The 18,394-nt window shown below is 33.1% G+C and overlaps 2 long non-coding RNA genes and 1 pseudogene across 3 annotated transcripts in view; 1 reads left to right on the top strand and 2 right to left on the bottom strand.

Annotated features, from left to right (window-relative positions):
* Positions 1-18,394, top strand: part of LOC129532889 (uncharacterized) — a 276,178-nt gene that overhangs the window by 83,333 nt on the left and 174,451 nt on the right. The window lies entirely within an intron of this gene.
* LOC129532888 (uncharacterized) overlaps positions 1-18,394 on the bottom strand; it is a 305,741-nt gene that overhangs the window by 49,293 nt on the left and 238,054 nt on the right. The gene's annotated exons all lie outside the window — the stretch shown is intronic.
* On the bottom strand, positions 10,765-11,427 carry LOC101140116 (eukaryotic translation initiation factor 3 subunit K-like; annotated as a pseudogene).

Raw genomic sequence — 18,394 nt, forward strand, 5'->3', positions numbered from 1 at the left:
TTCGGGAGGAAATATAACTGGATATCTTCCAAACGAGGTGAAGAAATATTTAGTTTTAGAGAGAACACAAAATTAGTAAAAATAAAACAAAAACAAATTTAACTTTATCGAAATTAATAACTTCTGTACATAAAACATCCCCATTTTACAAAAAAATTTAAGCTATGTGACAGACTCTGAGAATATCTTACCAATATTACTGAACAAAGGGTTTAAACAACAGTATTGCAGCTCATTCTTTAAATTACTTGAGCCTGTCTCATAACCTCACTCCAAAAAATAACGAATGTTACCATGCCAGATAAACATATAAATTAGCAACCTCATATCAAATAAATTAAATATATTTGATAACAAGAGTGTTCCTTTTTATGAACTGCTTTTAGAAACATTTACCTTGTTAGGATTCCACATAATAAAAAAATCTATGACATAATCTATGAATTCATGGGATATGATTCCCTGTAATAAGCAAATACTAAACAAGAAAGTAACCAGCTATTTCATTAGAAAGCTATGAAATAAAGTTATTTCATGAATAAGAAGCTTCCTTTTGTGTAATTTATGACCTAATTTGTTAATCTGTATCTTGTATGAAAAGGAACGACCTGGGGAGCGGTGTGGATTGTCTCAAAACTCTTACTGCCTTGCCTGTGACACTGTTACTTATATTCTTAAAGTTACCAGTAATATTTGATAATGTGTAAGATCTCTGAATCACAAAAGTCCCACTTGACTATGCTATCTCTTAACTCTTTATCTCTCTCATCCTTTTCTCTCCTTTTCTCTGTCTCTCCCACTCTTTCTCTCTCCATCTCTCACTCTCTCTCATTTCTTCCTTGGTCGTCAGGGAACTACAAAGCAGAAACACCGTGAATCATCCCCTTATATTCACTAGAACTGCAAAAATTAAAATTGAAATTAAAATCACCAACAGCAGTAAATATTGGCAAAGAAGTGGAGCAACTGGAACTCTGAGGTAATGCTGGATCACTTCTCTGCCTTTTGGCTAAGATCAAGTGATAGAACACTGGTGAAACTACAAACTGTGACAACTATTTTAGAATAAAATATTTTTCACTCCTGGATGTTTAACCAAGAGAAATAAAAACATATGTCTTAAAAGAGACTTTATAAGAATGTTTATAGAGTTTTATCCATCATATCCTGAGATAGATATAACTCACATGCCTATCAACATTAAAATGGATGTCTTAGCCTCTCCAATGAATAAAGGAGGTAAGATAGAAATAATCACTCCGGTACCACAGTAGACAGGCCTTGAAGGTATAGAGTGGACTTGGCAGATATTTTTTTTCCCTGTGACCTTCCAGTTGAAAACAAATTAGTTACTAATAGACTTAGGCAAATAATATACTTCATGGAGACACATAACCCCAACCAATATAGCCACTAAGAAAATTGTAACGATTTGAGTTGGTCTGGTGGAATTATCTCCAGCCTTCTCCCTGTATCCAGTTACAGCAATAAATTCTCTTCTTTCATAAAAAAGTAAAAAAAAAAAAAAAAGAACGGATGAACAAATGTTAATTATACATAAGAAGAAATATACTCAGAAATGTACAAATAATGGAATATTAATATGCACAACAATATGAATAAATCACAACAAATATTACGTTAGCAAAAATCACGTTGGGCAAAGGATGTCAGACAGAAATGCAGGTATACCCTATGACTACATTTATATGAAAGTTCAACAACAGGAGAAACTAATCTATGGTAAGCAAAAGTTCAATGGTAGTGACATATGAGTATAGAGACTGACTGGTAGTTGTTGCTTGGAAGGTTGGTGGTCCTCAAGCCAACTCTCAGTTTTGATGATTCACTAGAAGTCATAACTCAGAAAAACTGATACTCATGGTTATGTTTTATTACAGTATAAAGATACAAGTGAAAATTAGCAAAGATAAAGGCACATACAATGTAATCCAAATGAAGTCAAGCACAAACTTCCAGTTTTTCTCTCTCAGTAGAGTCATGTAGACAGCACTTAATTCTTCCAACAATAAAGTAAATATGAAGTATTTCATATTTCCAACAATAAAGTAAAAGCAAATATGAAGTTTTTCTAACCCCTGGTGTCCAGGGATTTTATTGGGGGTTACTCACATAGGTGTGGGTGATACATATGACAGATTTACTCTACTAAGTCTCCAGAACCCTCAGAGTTTAAACTGATACTGAATGGAACAGTTAAGATGCAGAAGTAAATTCTTTCAATTTACATAAATAGTGGAAGACAGATGTGAAAGTACAATGCAGGTTCTCTGGTTACAAATTCCACTTTTTCTTAAACATAAAAAGTTACCTCATCTAGATGTGTCTCTCTGTATCAAGCTCTCCAAATTAATAAAGTAATTATCTATTAGCCTAGTTTTACCTTATATTAATAAAAAAATGTGGAGGGGGATTGTGTGAGGTTAATATTTTTGAAAATATATTTTAATAACGGAATTTAACAAGTAAAATATAAAATCCAGCACAGATACTGTAACAACAAAAGCTCTATTTATGACATTAGGGAGGAATAAAACAAAATAATAATAGGAAGGGACTATAATTTGATATATATACACATAGATTTATATATCTAAATTTAAAATGATGCAGTAAAAGTTCTAGAAGTAGTTAAGTAAAGATGGAAATGATCAAAATTACATTTAATGTTAATAAAAATAATAGCTACAAGTTATAGAAGATACTGTAACAACAAAAGCTGTGTTTATGAGATTATGGAGGAATAAAAAAATAATGATAGGAAGGAACTATAATTTTAAATATATACATAGATTTATATATAAATTTAAAATAATGCAGTAAACATTCTAGAAGTAGATGAGAATGGTTAAAATTACATTTTATGTTAATAAAAATAATAGCTACAAGTTACGGAGCACTTTCAATAAATTATATATGCTCTCAACAACACCGCAACATAGGTACTACTAATATTTTAATCTTATAAAACAGAAAACTAAGTAGCAGAGGAATTAATAATTTTCAAAATCACAAATACCTAGTAAGCTTGTAGAACCAGAGTTTTGATATAGGCTGTCTAGATGCATACTCTTTGCTATGAAACCGTATTCCACACTCTATCTCACAGTAAATTATGTTGGCATTGTAAATGTTATCAAATATAAATAAATTAGTTAACAAAGAAGCCAAATAAATTGTATATATATAAATATTCTTTAATTGGTTTAAAGAAATATTCATTTTAGCAATTTTATGAAATTATAGAAACAGGAGGATTAAGAAATGATTAATATATTTGAACTTAATATTCAATATATTTAAAAGAATTTTGCATTTCCTTATGACAAGAGTAATCATAAATATATTCAAGATAAGCATCTGTCTGATAGAAAACAGTTGCCTCATATTTGATGCGTATTAGTATCACTTGATATGTAGCGAATAATTGGAAATGACGAACAAATGCAAGAGGTAAATAAACAGGAAAAACAGAATAAAAAATGGATAAAGTTATGAAAAAATGCTTGAATCCAAACTAAGGAAATAGAAATCAAGTTTATGATAGGGAAATCTGAATGTTTTTTGGCATAAAAAGCAATGCAAAATAGGTTAAAAAGCCATAAAATATATTGACTAATACACTGAAATGGTCTAGTAGGGAAGGTTTAATGAACATTTAAACAGGTTCCATCCTAGTTCTCTAAGATTTTCTTAGCATTCTCCCATTTCTGTTTGCTTGCCTCTTGTAACATGGCTCTTTTCAGGTTTTCAAAATAGTAGCCCACAGCAAATAAGGTTGTCTGTTTCCTGAGTCATATCAAGGTGTAGGAAAAAGAGTACTTCTTCCCTACTTAATAAATAAATTTTGTGTTTCATTACAATTGCCCATATATCTCATCTGACAAACAACTGTGGGAAGAGAAATGATACTGTCTATATGGGTACGCTTAGTTAAGCTATTTAGGTTGGTGCAAAAAATTGCGGTTACCACAATACACTGTTAATGGATGTGATAATTGCTAAAAATATATACAAACTAGTTAGCTGTCATATTTTGTAACTTAAAATTCATGTACACTAAGAATATTAAAGTCTGTCTCATAAATACATTTGCACGTATGAAAACAAAGATATAAATATGTGACAATGGCAGCATTATTTGTAATAAGCATTATTACCTGTCATCAAGTAATATATATATTGAGAAGGGGTAGTTAAAATATTCTGGTATGTGCAAAAATTGAATTCTTGTAAGCTATTTACAAAAACAGTTAGACCACACCAAGAACATTCATAGGTGAAAGTCTTTTCAGCAAATAGTGCTGGGAAAAACAGGTATTGATATGCAAAAGAATATAGTTGAACTCACCTTGCATCATGTATCATAATTTACTCAAAAGGTATTAAAAATATAACATGAAAGCTACAACTATAAAACTCATAGAAGAAAACATGGGGAAAGCTTCATGACATTGGATTTGTCAATGATTTCTTTGATATGACACTAAACATAGACAACAACAAAAAATATATAAATCGGACTTCATCCAAATTGAGAATGTTTGTCTATTAAAGGACACCATCAATAGAGTGAGCAAACAGCACAGATAATGGGAGAAAATATTTATAAATCATATATCCGATTAGGGATTAATATCCAGGACATAGAAAGAACTCTTACAAATCATCATCATCAACAACAACAACAAACAAATGTAAAAGTTGTCAGAATCAAAATAGAGTCATCAATGTTATGAAAACCCTGATAAACAGAGTTAGAGAAGTCCACGAAAAGAGGGTTCTCACACTTCTATGACTAAAAAAAGACTCCACAAAACACACAACCTTGCACAAAGGCCATCACAACCTTATATGAAATATACTTTTGCAAAAACAACTGCCCAGCACTGTCTGCCCAACGTTAGACTAGTGTTAAGCTGTTACTGATCTCTGTAGTTGGGTATAATTATTTAAAAACAACTATAAAATCCTTCTTATTTTTTCCTTTAAAAACTTTTGTCTTTCTTTACCTTGCTGAATATGCACATAGTTTACTATGGCATGTGTATTCTCATTGAAATGCTCTATTCCCAAATAAATATCTTTTTCTTTTAGAGAACGTTTCTTAGTTAATTAGATTGACACAAACAATGAATTAAAAAATGGTCAAGGACTTGAATAGATATTCCTCTAAATAAATTATATGCATGGCCAAAAATACATGAAAAGATACTAATCTCCTATCATTAGAGAAATGCAAATCAAAACCACAGTTGGATACCACTTCATATCCATCAGGCAGATATTATAAGAAGACAAAAACAAAAACAAAAAAAACAACAAATCGGTGAGGATGTGGAAAAATTGAACCTATTGTGCCTTGCTGGTGAAACTGTAAAATGGTGCATCTGCTATGGAAAATAGTATGTTGGTTCTTTAAAAATTAAACATAGAATTACCATATGATACAAGGACTCCATTTCTGGGTATCTATACCCAAATGAGTTAAAAGCAAGGACTCAAACAAATATTTGTATACCCATGTTCATAGCAGCATTATTTATAATACCCAAAAGGAGGAAACAACTCAAATGTCCATCGGTGCATAAATGGATAAACAAAATGTGGTATATTCATACAGTGGGATATTATTCAGACTTAAAACAGTTAAATTCTGACACATGCTACAATATGGATGAAGATTGAAGACTTTAAGCTAAGGGAATGTGTCAGACTCAGACAAATGTTGTATAATTTTCATCATATGAAGTACCTAGTGTACTAAAATTTATAGATACAAAAAGTAGAATAGTACTTGCTAGGGCCAGGGGGAGGGAATGATGGGGAGTATTTGTTTAATGGCACAGAATTTCAGTTTGGGAAAGTAAAAATCTTCTGGAGATGGATGGTGATGATAACTGCAAAATAATGTGAATATACTTCATGCCACTGAATTGTACACTTTAAAATGCTAAATTCTATGATATGCATATTTTACCACAATTTACAAACTGGCAAAAATTAGACCTATATGTTCTCTATCTATGAAAATATATACTTAATACTTAAAACAGCAACAGATATGTTAAAATATGATATGCATGTAAATGCATAGAAAATGCCGAACAGGTGAGAGAAGAGGGTTGAGATTTAGTATTTATGTTTGCTGACACATTTTTCTTTGTTACAGTCCTGCCTTTATCTGTTAATGATAATGTATTCATGTCTTGTACTAAAAAACATCAAATAGCAATAAGGAAATCACTATAATATACAACACATTAATTTCTGATAAACACATGCACATTATACCAATAAAACAAGAAAAAACATACAACTTGAGGAAAAAATAAAACAGTGATTTCAACGATTTAATCACAGGGTTTATTTTTATACTTCCAAGAGGATGACCATATTTTCCTTTTGTATAGGGAATCACAAAAGATGAGTATTAGAATTAGGACATCAATTAAGAAAGATAGATGTGAAATTGTTACTTCCTCTTTTAGAAACACCCTTATGCCTAACCTTTTTCTTGAACCCAACAAGATGATTTTTTTCAGGGAGCTGAAAAAGGCAAATACAGAAAGGGAGAGGCTAGGGGCAAAAAAACTGAGAAATGTCAGGGACATTGGTGTCATACGAATCATGAAACACAAAAATGCCTAGGATCTTCAATAACTAATAAACTCTCATGTTATAATAATCTTCATCATGTGTTTGCTAATCTCAGTAAGGTAGTTTAATAACACCAAAAATAACTCATACTCTTAACCACATCAAGTTGTTTTAAACGAAGCCCCTTCAAAAATGAAGACATAAGCCCCTTGTTCTATTTGGATCAATGTGTCTGAGTACCTGCTTGATCCTTCTAAACCCTGTTTAATCTGAAGACATAGTTCTGTCTACTTGTCTTACGTTACTGCCACATCTATCTGATATACTTCTCTTTAAATAAAGTCACTTAAGAGCTTCTGCTCCCAAAGGACAAGTAAAACTTGTAGGCTTTTAGATAATGTTTCTGCAGTGGTAATATTGGGAGTGGGGAGATTCTATCAACAGTAGCTAACACATTTTCATAGGTTACATTCTTCTAATCATTATTTCAAAAAATGGGCATTCTATTATGGAAACAACATATAGGCATTGAGTTATTTTATAAGATACAGTAATTTTAGAACATAGCAGATTGCAATAGTACTTTGGGCATTTATATTATTGCAACTCATGTTCTTTTAATGGCAACCCAGCCACTAGACAACAGTAATGGTACATTCTGAAAGTATTAAACATCCACAATTGAGAATTACTTTCTGAGGAAACAAGAATTCATGAAAAAATTATTTTTTCCAAAAGAGTCCCTTGGTTCTATTTAAAAAATGTGGTTCTAACTGGTTAAAAGGATAAATACTATCAATGAGGAAAAATTTGAACAGAAGTAAAAACATTACCAGTCTAAGCTTAAATAAACAAACCAAACTTTCTCTACACAGCAACTTAAAGACAAGTGAAATCTGGACACACAGACAGTATCTCTCTCTCTGCCTCACACAGATACACACACATTATCCTAATTTTAGATAGATGGATAGATGGATATCACATTTATGTATAGATATATATGTGGAGTAGAATCATTCTTAACCACTTTTAACTAAGCAGTTTTTGTGCCAGATAATTTTGCCGTTTTCTCTCCAAAGCATGATAGTTGCTCCCAGCACATTGAATGACTACACCATTTCTTATGTGGTAAAAGCAAAATAGTACTGAAGTAATACATATATATATATATAAAAGATAAGATATATATAAGATATATATAATATATAAGATATATATAAGATAAAATATATAAGATATATATAATATATAAATATATATAAGATATCTATATTATATATAAATAGATATATATTCTTCAGAATCCATCAATTAAATTCTATTATTAACAAGAATCAATTATGTTTGTTCACAAACGAAACTTGTAGATGTGGGAAAAATAACCTTTTTTTAAAGCTATACATAATGCTTGTAAAAAACTCAAATGTGAGTTACCAAAAGAAAGTTAACAATGTGGGAAAGAAATTGTAAACTTCTTTTTTTTTTAATCACCAAAGTGAGTAGGAGTTTCAAATCAGGTTGCTATACATGAACATCTGTTCTTGTGCCTGTGTTTGTCCTAAACGCCTTGAGTAAATACTATTTGTTACAGGGTAAGTATAATGAGTTTGTTTCTCTTCTTAGCGGTAAGCTCAGAAGTAGACAAGTGACTGAGTTCTAGCTTTTGGAATAGTTTTATCACTTTTAGAAGTGAACTCAGATGAACGAACCATGTTCTTTCTTTGGCGTCAGTGTATAAGAATGTAGCTCCTACTCTTTTTTGACCATAAAGGAGGGAGATGACCATACAGAGGATGGCAGAGGCCAAAAGCAGGCAGTAGTTGGGTCCTTGAAAACATCGCTGAGATGCTAAATTAACCAAACCCTGCAGTACTTAGGAACATCTTATTTGAAACAATATATCTTATTGTTTGAGTTTTCTATTACTCCTTGCTGAAAGGATCCTACTGAGTACATTAATGGTAGGCCAGCATTTTTCAAATGTGTCTGTATACTAGGCTTACTTGAGACATTAAAATGTAGCAATGCCCAATACACACCCTCAGCAGGGTAAATCACAATCGCCAGGCACTGGTGATTTAAAAATTTCTCCATTTGACTCCATTTTACAGCCCTTGTTCAGGAGCACATAGGTAGAAGGATGAGTTTTCTCTGCAGTACTATAAAGTCTTCGACTCAACTACCTCTTCTGTCAAATAAAAGAACAGATTTTTGGAGTCTGTGTAAGTTAAAGCTCTTAAGATCAGGAGAGCAGGCTGCCTCTTTATTCTGTGTTGGAACTGCTTTATCTTTACTCCAGTGTCTCCAGCTGAGCAAGTTTAAGTCACTACAGGCTCTTCTCTGTTTCTACCTTTGGAAACATCACTACTGGGCAGAGTGTTCACTTTCTTAGGGAAACAGTTGTTTATGCTTTCATTATGTGTCACATCACTTTTGACAACTGCTGTGTATTCATTGGGAAGAGGAGGGACTCAAACAAGACTGGCCATATGTTCATTAGGAAATAATTAACTTCATTTTTTTGATAATGATAATTATCTTAAGTGCTTAAAATCCATATCTGTTTGTTTTTGTAGTTTTTAAATAACCAAACATGGAAATTTGCATGAGTTCCACTGCAGAAAAAGAAAAAAAAAAGCTGCTGTTACCTTTTCAGCAACTTGAATTATGGTAACTCAATTCTAGCTTTCCTGGAATTGTATTATAATATCTGTTTTTTAGGAGTGTCCAAAATAATTGATCTATTGATGGTGTTTTCTTTCTTTTCATTTGACAACTGTTATTTAATTTGTTTGTTTATATCTTTAATGTTGTTTCAACGAGATTTTTAAAAGAATTGTGATGAAGATGTGTTACATTTATGTTATTGGAGTCTTTTTAGGTTTCATCATATATTATAAAAGAACTATAATATAGCCACAACCAAAGTAATGCCAGGGATAACTAGTTATTTAATTACCTGTAACTATAACTGTAATAGCACTTATACATGCGGTTCAGATAGAAAGATAATTGATAGGTAGATAGATAGATGAATAGGTAGATAGATAGATGCCTTTTAAAGTAGAGAGAAAGCCTGTGAAGATAGAACTGGAGCTTCTTTTCTTTTCTTTTCTTTTTATTTATTGTATTATTTGTCTTTTTTCTTTTTCTTTTTTTTGCAGACAGAGTTTCACTCTGTCACTCAGGCTCAAGTGCAGTGGTGCCTTTCATCGCCACTCATCACCTTCCAGGTTCAAGCGATTCTCCTACTTCAGCCTGCTGAGTAGCAGGGATTACAGGGCCTGCCACCAACCTGGATAATTTTTTTTTTGTATTTTAAGTAGAGACAGGGTTTCTCCATGTTGGCCAGGCTGGTCTTGAACTCCTGACCTCAGGTGGTCCGCCCACCTCGGCCTCCCAATGTGTTGGAATTACAAGTGTGAGCCACCGTGCCCAGCCAAAGCTGGAGCTTCTTTACAATCACTTCTGGGTGTTTGCAGAAGCAACTAGGACTGAGATCACATTTCTATATTCATCTTACTGTTTGTCCTTGCTGAAAGCCAGGTACACGGTGTGAATGTGCCTGGCCTCTCAGGCAGAGCCAGTCACATCAAAGGGAAGGAAGAGGCCCTAACAAGCCAGGTGGAAGCTGGCTTGGCTGATATACCCACTTGCTAGAACTGTGCACATAAAGTGTCTTTCCAAGACAGCTGCTTGCCATGAAGTTGACCCACAGTGGAGGAAGAGCCTCCATGTATATTTATTTCCATCTCCTCTTCGAGTTGAAGCCTGAGTTTCTCCAACTTTAAGGATATCACAGGGCTTTTAAAGAGATATTTTAATTACTTTTTGTGATTTAATCTTTTTTTTTTTTGATGTAGGGATAATCTATAATGAGGCTTGATGTCTTTCTTCAATTTGCACAGTCCAGCAGAAATCACTGAAATTTGTGAATTGGGAAATGGAAAAATCTCTGTATTTTCCCTCTTAGGCCTCTCGGCCCATGATGAGAGGGGCTGCCATGAAGGTCTTTGACATGTTCTGGAGACATTTTCCCTATTGCCATTACATATGCAAATTTCTGCAGTAAGCTAGAATTTCTCCCCAGAAAATGGGGTTTTCTTTTCTGTCTTTTTTTTTTTTTTTTGCCTAAGTCAACACATCTTTATTAAACACCTGCAGTTACTGGGAGGAGGCGATGATGCTGGACACACTGTCAAAGTCGATCTTCTCTACAATATTCTAGGGTTTAATGCTCTCTTCCTGGTTACAGATGAAGATCGGCCCTGACTCGTTAGTGCTCCAGCCATATTTGCTCATCTACACCTTTAGCTGGCTGGCTAACAGATCACCAAACATTTTACCAAGCAGCCAGCATCCCATGTGCTGGTAAGTGATACCCACGACATGGCAGATAAACTTTCAGACAGAGTCTTCAAAGCCGGTTATACCTTCCAACAGGACCATGTTTTCCTTGCCAGAAGGCCTGCAAGTGGCAGGTCTCCAGCAAGTCTGCGGGGTGCAAAATCTGTTGGATTGCCTGCTCTTCTTGTTGTGCTGGTGGATCATGCACGTGGACAGGGTGAAGTTGGTGTGCGGCAGGTGTTGAGGGCCTTCAGCAGGATCTGGGCAGTGACCATGGTCTGAAAAAATGCTAGGTTGAACTGGTACAGCTTCAGGACAGTCAGGTTGTCTTCTAGATCATAGGCATTCTCCTTGGCCTGCGTCTCCATGTAGTGTTCCAGGGTGGCCAGGATTGTATCTGTCGATGTCCTTAACCAACTTGCCCCCGTTGGCTCTCATTTGCTGAAATATGGCCATGACTACTGTCACCTTCCGCAACCAGGGCTGGAGGCTGACACTGGACCTGGATTGCATCCTCCAGGACCGGAAGGGGTGGGGTTTTCTTTTCTATTGCATCGTCAGGCTGCATACTTTTCAAACTTTTATGCTGTGTTTCCTCTTAAATGATATGCAGTTTAGAAATTTTTCCCCACCATACCCTAAATCATCTCTCTCAAGTTCAAAGTTCCACAGATCTCTAGGGCAGGGGCAAAATGCTTCCAGTCTCTTTGCATGGCAGGAGGACCTGTACTCCAGTTCCCAAGAAGTTTCTCATCTCCCTCTGAGAACACCTCAGCCTGGACCTTATTGTCTGTATCACTATCAATATTTTGCTTAAAGCCATTCAAGAAGTCTCTATGAAGTTCCAAACTTTGCCACATCTTCCAGTCTTCTTCTGAGCCCTCTAAACTTTTCCAACCACTGCTTGTTACCCAGTTCCAAAATTGCTTCCACATTGTCGGGTATCTTTACAGCAGTGCATCACTACCAAGTACAAATTTACTGTTCTCATGCTGCTAATAAAGACATACCTGAGACTGGGTAATTTATAAAGGAAAGGGGCATAATTGACTAACAGTGCCCCAGGGGTAGGGAGGCCTCAGAAAGTTTATAATCATGGTGGAAGGGCAAGCAAACACATCCTTCTTCACATGGCAGCAGCAAGGAGAAGCGCAGAGTGAAGTGATGAAATAGCCCCTTATAAAACCATCAGGTCTCATGAGAACTCACTCACTATCATGAGAACAGCATCATGGGGGTAACCAGTGCCATGATTCAATTACCTCCCACCAGGTCCCTCCCATGACATGTGGGGATTATGGGAATTAAAATTCAAAATGAGATTTGGGTGGGGACAAATCCACATTGTAGTAGGTGCTATTCTCTAGACACTGGAAGCATCACTCCTGTAGGCCAACTGAGGTTAGGAAAACCTGGGCTTCATTGTTTCAAACACATTGACTGAGATACATACAGCCCCAAACTCAGGGTCACACAGCTTTCCTAGTAGGATGCTAACTTTGAAGAACAATTTTTACCAAGATGTGAATTATGAATTTAGCTTTTTCAGAAGTTCTTTTTTTTATAATTAGTTTATAAAACTGATCTCCTGGCAGCACAGTCTGCTCTCTAAGAAGATATTGGTTTTCTCACAATCACAGTTAATTTGGGTATTGGCTTAGCTGAATTCATCAATTTCCTGAAAGCACAGTTGTGCTAACGTGGACCATTCAATTTGACTATCTCACAATTTTCATACTTCATACCTCTCAATTCCGAGAACTATCACATGTCAGTGAACCTCTATCCACTTCATCAAATCTCAATTATATTTAAAGTTTTATCATTTGTAGTACAGCATGTTGACATATTCGACATTTTATTTAACCTTAAAAATATGGTTCCTATTGTGATCTGGTTAGTGGATAATCAAAATCAAAATCAAAATCAAAATCTTTTGCACCTTAAAGGAAACAATGAACAGAGTGAAGAGACAACCTAAAGAATGGGAAAAATATTTGCAAACTTTACATCTGATAAGTGGCTAACATCTAAAATATACTCAACTCAGTAGCAAAAAAAAAAAAGTATACCTGTTTACAGAATGTACAAAGGATCTGAGTAGACCTTTCTCAATAAAAGAAATACAGATGGCTAACAGATATATGAAAAAATGCTCAACATCAATACTCATGAGAGAAATGCAAACTAAAACCACAATGATATATTGATATTTTACCTGTTTTTATCTGTTAGAATGGCTATAATCAGAAAGAAAAAATATGACAAATGTTGGCAAAGATATAGAGAAAAGGTAACCCATGCACACTGGTAGGAATGTAAATCATAGATTTCTTTATGGAAAATGATACAACAGTTCCATGAAAAATTAAAAGAAGATCTACTATATGATTCAGCAATTCATCTTTTGAGCATATAACCAAATGAAATGAAATCAATATATTGATTAAAGAATTCCACTCTTAATATTCACTGCTGAGATAATTTTCAGTACCAACTATCTTAGGTCATATTCCTTTGAAATGATTTGTTAAGGAAGTGTTTCCATGAAAAAATCAGTAAAGGGCTGGGGGCAGTGGCTCACACCTGTAATCCCAGCACTTTGGGAGACTGAGATGGGAGGATTGCTTGAGCCCAGAAGTTTGAGGCCAGCCTGGACGACAGAATGAGACCCCATCTCCACACACACACACACACACACACACACACACACACACACACACACAAAATAGTAAAGGAAAAAATATAGCCAGGTGTGGTGGTACATGCCTGTAGTCCCAGCCACTCGGGTGCTGAGGTGGGAGGATCCATTGAGTTGGAAGGTCAAGGCTACAGTGATTGCACCACTGTACTCCAGCCTGGTGACAGATGGAGACACTGTCAAAGAGAAAGAAAGAAAGAAAGAGAGGAGAGAGAGAGAAAGAAGGAAAGAAAGAAAGAAGAAGAAGGAAAGAAAGAAAGAAAAGAAAGAGAAAGAAAGAAGGAAAAAGAAAGAAAGAGAAAGAGAGGGAGAGAGGGAGAGAAGGAAGGAAGGAAAAAGGAAGGAAGGAATGAAGGAAGGAAGGACGGGTGGAAGGAAGGAAGGAAGGAAGGATTAGTAAAAGAGTAGAGATGGTAGGACATAAAAAATAGAGAAAGCTAGACATGAAGGAAGGAAAGAAACAAAGAAACAGCAGCAAAGGAGTAGAGATGGCAGGACATAAAAATTGAGAAAGCTAGATATGGGGTGATGTCAGAGGAAAGCTTCACCTGGTCCTACAGGGTAATTATGAAATGAAAGCAGCCACAATAGTTGAAAAATGTTTTTATTGAAGTTTTTAACATATGTCTTTAAATTATCAAAATGCAAAACAAAAAAAAATTGAAAGATTAAAAATTGTAATATAGATATATAAATAGCTATGTGTTATGTAGAAGAACAAAGTACAGGATATCCTTAAGGTGATATTATATAAACCCTTCTCTCAATTGAAATTCAAAAACAGTCAAAATAATTGATGAATTATAAGTTTGAGGCTATTTTTCTTATTGATGTTTAGTTTATACACAGTCAAACTCAATATTTTTAGAAGTACGTTTAGATGAATTTTGACAAACATATACAGTTCTTTAATCATATAATCAATATGTAGAATGTTTCAATCAATGAAAAAATACCATCCACACACATTAGTTGCCATTCACTACTCTCTACACTCAGCCTCTAAAAACCACTAACCTTATTTCCATCCCTACAACATTGTAATTGTAGAGTATCACAGAAATGAAATTATATGGTATGTAGTTATTTGTGTCTGTTTTATTTTGCTTCACTCAGTTTATTTTATTGTTTATATTTACCATATGAATATATTAGAATGTATTCTCTCCCTTAATATACATGCTAGAAATTCATCCACAAGAACTATTCACAGCATGAAAACCATTCAGTTATGATGGACATTTGGGTTATTTTCATGGACTTTGAAAAATTATGAATAATAACAATTCTAAACATTTTGTGTTACTTTTTGTATGTAAACAAGTTTTTCTCCCCTTGGGTAAATTTAATTGCTAAGGCATAGGTGATTTTAGCCTTAAGGGATAAGTGTATGTTGAACATTATACGTAAATGATTGATTGTTTTGTGGAGCAGCTATAAAATTCTCTGTATGTATGGATCTGTATGTATAAAAGAGAATAGAGAACTCAGAAATCCATGTAAAAGGCTGGTTAACGTTGAGAGTTCTTTATATATTTTAGAAATAAGTATTTTTTCATTGTTGATATCACAAGAATGGGAAAAAATATTTGCAAACCCCAAACCTACAACGTTGTTTTTTCTTTTGCATTCTCTTTATATGGGCTTTTGCAGAAAAAAATTTCCAATTTTGATGAAATGAAATTTAGATTGGTTTTCTTTTATGTATAGTTCTTTAAGTGTCATGTCTGAGAACCCCTCACCAAGATCTAGGTCCTGAAGATTTTCTCTGATGTTATTTCCTAAAAGTTTTGTAGGTTTGTATTTAAATTTAAATCTTTTTACCCAAGATTTTTATTATTTTTAATAAGATGTGAGATTTAAGTAAGGGTTTGATGGGGGAATGGCTAAGCATATTCAATTAATAAAGCACCATATGTTGAAAATGTTGTCCTCTATCCAATGCATTGATTTTTTACCTTTGTCCAAATCAGTTGGTTGTACTGAAGTGGCACTACTTCTGCATTCTCTATGCTATTTTATTAATCTATGGTTCTATTTCTTCACCAATAACACATAGGATGACTACTATAGCTATATGGCTTCAATTCATGTAAATTGATTGTTTCCACTATATTTTTTTCAAAACTGTTTACTTTCAAGTTTTTTTTTAATGTCTTTCCCTAAATGCTTTAGAAAAATCCTATTTATATCTAAAAAAACTTTCTGAGGTTTTGGTAGAAATTGTCTTAAATCTGTATGTCTATTTGAGTAGACTTGACATTTTGGTTATTCATAGTCTTCTGACCCATGAACACAGCATGTCTCTCCACTTATTTAGATCTTCTTTGATTGCTTCTATCAGTGTTTTGCAGTTTCTGAAATAAATATCTTTTAAATGTTATTAGGTTTACACCTACTAGTTTGTTTCGAGTATAATTATAAAATATTTGGAGTATTTCCGTTTTTTTTCTCCTACTGATTTCTAGGTTACTTCCATCATGTTCTAAACATATGCTTTTTAAGATTCATGTTTTTAAAGTGTACTAAGTTTTTTGTATGGACCAACATATGATTTTGTTTTTGTTTTTAGTGAATAGTCCATGTATAATTAAAAAGAATAAGAACATATATTCTCCTGATGTTGACGTGTTTTACAATTATCAATTAGGTCAAATTGTTTAAAGACATAGTTTGTTTCTTCTTTATGCTTACTGATTTTCTGTCCACTTGTTCTGTTAATAAGACAGAAGTGTTGAAGTTTCCAACCATAATTAATTTGTTTATTTCTATTTCTAGTTCTGTGAGTTTTGGTACTTGTATTCTGTAGTTCTGGGCTATAGGTGCATTCACATTTGGGAGTTTTATGTTCTCTTGAAGAACTGACTGCATTATTATGTATTTGCTCTTTTTATCTCTAGTAATATAACTTTTTCTGAAGTGAGTTTTGAAGTATTAACTTTTAGTTCCTGGGTACATTACTAGAATATTCTATGTGTACAAAGTCATTAGTCATTGCAGGCTTACCATTTTTGTCAAGAATGTTTTTGTTTTGATTTTTGACCACTGATTGAATTTTAGTTTTTCCCAACCACTAAGGACAACATAATAATTATAAAACTAGTATCCAAACTTTAATAAATGTCTGTTAAATTATTTTCTATAGTAGTTTTTTTATATATATACATTTATCTTGGGTAATTAGCACCTTTATAAATGTCAATTGTTTTAGATAGAAACATGGCACATCTTTCCTTTGTTCAAGTTTTAATTTAAATATTTTAGTACATTAATTTCCTTTATATAGCTAAAACATTTTGAAATATTTTGGTGTTTTTTTGCATTCTTTTCAATAAAATTATTCTCTATTCATATTTTCTATTAAACTATTGCTTAAATGTTCATGTTCCATAGACTTCTATCTTGTGGCAACTTACATCACAAATGTTTTTATTACATTTTCTTCTGTAGTGATCTAAGATTCTCAGACTTTCTACAAAATTCGATATGCAGATATCTTATTTTTTACTGATGAGATTCTTTAGAAATTAAATGATTAAGTTGTTCTTAATAATTCCTAATAAAAATACCTATTATAAAACAATATTAGCTTTATGTTGTTATGAGGCATTCCTTGTAATCTTAATAAAGACTTCTTAGATTTATTTTTTGAGTCCCTCTGTTCTTATAATTTGTATATCCTGTCTCAGCATGTACTCTAATAAGTGCATGCTACATTTTAATAATACTTTTAGCCCTCTTGTTTATATTATGTATTCTTTCTCTCCTACTAAATAATTATTGCATTATTTAGGTAACTTTTACTTTAGTGGTGTAGCCTCATTATAGTTTTTTTATTACCAATGTTATATCTATATTCATTCATAAGTAGTTTACAGGAATAGTTTTAAATTTTTATAATTGATTAATCAGCTTTGTAATAAACATTTTGCTAGTTTTATTCAATACATTATGAGTATTCTTTATGTTACTCCTGGAATAGTTTACTTAAGGATAGTGTGGTAATATGTTTATGAATCATCCATGCTAAAGATAATCTAAATTGTGAAGTTTTAATGTATTTCTTTGATATCTTTCAATTATTAACTATGAAGTATATTTTATTCACAGATTTTTGGACATTTCTATTTTTCTTTAGAAATGTGCCTATTTTATCAAGATGTTCAAAATTTAGAACATAGTGTTACTTTACTTTTAAAATTTCTATATATAGCACTACTGGTTTATTTCTTCTTATGTTCTCATACATATTTTTTCTAAGATCTTCTAATATTTTTGTAATTAAAAAAATAGCAATTTGTTTTTACATCCTCCTCTGCCTAAACACCCACAATGTTCTAACAAAATAAATCCACACTTGGTGTTTGCATTTAAGTTAGTTTTGAAAAGTCAAGTTACAGTATTTATTTTTTCTTTCTCTACTTTTTTTTTGTTTAATACATATGAATTACGCACTTTTAAAACTCTCACTCACATCACCACATGGTTATGTGTAGAAAAACATAAATGTCCACATAAGTCACACTGGAGTCTAATTAAAATGATAGTCCTGTTATGATAAAGTAGTGCTCTTTACAGTAAACTATAGCATATGGTACAGGAAAGAAAAGGTGATTAATAGTACCTAATACTCTTTATAGTATTCATATGCCCAGATACAGTCTTCCTCTTAAAATATATAGGTCCAATAATAATCTCTGTTGGTTATGAAGTGATAACTCC

Source organism: Gorilla gorilla, chromosome 3 (genome assembly GCF_029281585.2).
Source record: "Gorilla gorilla gorilla isolate KB3781 chromosome 3, NHGRI_mGorGor1-v2.1_pri, whole genome shotgun sequence".
In the NCBI taxonomy this organism is placed as follows: domain Eukaryota; kingdom Metazoa; phylum Chordata; class Mammalia; order Primates; family Hominidae; genus Gorilla; species Gorilla gorilla.